General features: G+C 32.6%; 1 non-coding gene across 1 annotated transcript; it reads left to right on the plus strand.

Moving 5' to 3' along the window:
• The first annotated feature begins 496 nt into the window (after window positions 1-496).
• LOC120399744 lies at window positions 497-565 on the plus strand. The gene has a single exon (XR_005595341.1). It is a non-coding gene; the product is annotated as a small nucleolar RNA SNORD123 (small nucleolar RNA).
• Window positions 566-807: the final 242 nt, after the last annotated feature.

Consider the following 807-nt stretch of genomic DNA (forward strand, 5'->3'; position numbering starts at 1 on the left):
CCGACCCCTCCACTAGCCCTTGCTGCCTCTCATACTATTGAGCTGCTCTGCTATAGGAGAAAGGTCAGATTGCTGCACAATAGAGCTGGTTGAACATTTTCAAAAATTTGACCAAAATATTTGGCTAAATGTTTTTGCTGTTTTTCAACCAGTTTATATGATAGTCATAATTTTCTGAAAATCTGAAATTTTAACCAAAAATATTGCAAAAGCCACTGACATTTTTATGATAAATTGTCTGCATTTTTTTAAAAATCAGCTCTACCGCACATGGTGGGTTCTTCATAAATAAAGTTCTTCATAAATAATTTTGTATTATATCTTTGTGAATCCTGACACATACCATTAAGCTGGCATTTTCAACTCAACTACATGAAATGGATATTAATATGTTCTTGGAATTCACTTTAATAATTAACTCTTATTTTTTCATTTTAAAACATCTATGATAGCTAGGATAGTTAATACATTTTTATATAACTGTTAAAAGAAACTTGGTGAAAATGATGAATCCTGGGGTACTGATTCATGTGACTTGAAAAGACCATCCATTTCCTGATTCACCTTCATATTTTCTAAGGAAAAAGCAATGTTTTGGAATCTGTCTCTTCAATCAAATGATTTTTTTGTGTGTGTATTTCTCTTTCATTTCAGCCACTTTCCTGAACTGACATCTTAGAGGTGAAGAACAAAGTTGGGGTGAGAATAAACAATGCCTTGAAGAAACACAGCTACCGAACTTCTCTTATGAATGGGAATAAGAGAAACTGATTATATCTGTGCTCTCTAAAAAGAAGTGAGAAGATT

This window comes from Mauremys reevesii, linkage group 2, assembly GCF_016161935.1.
Source record: "Mauremys reevesii isolate NIE-2019 linkage group 2, ASM1616193v1, whole genome shotgun sequence".
Taxonomy (NCBI): Eukaryota; Metazoa; Chordata; order Testudines; family Geoemydidae; genus Mauremys; species Mauremys reevesii.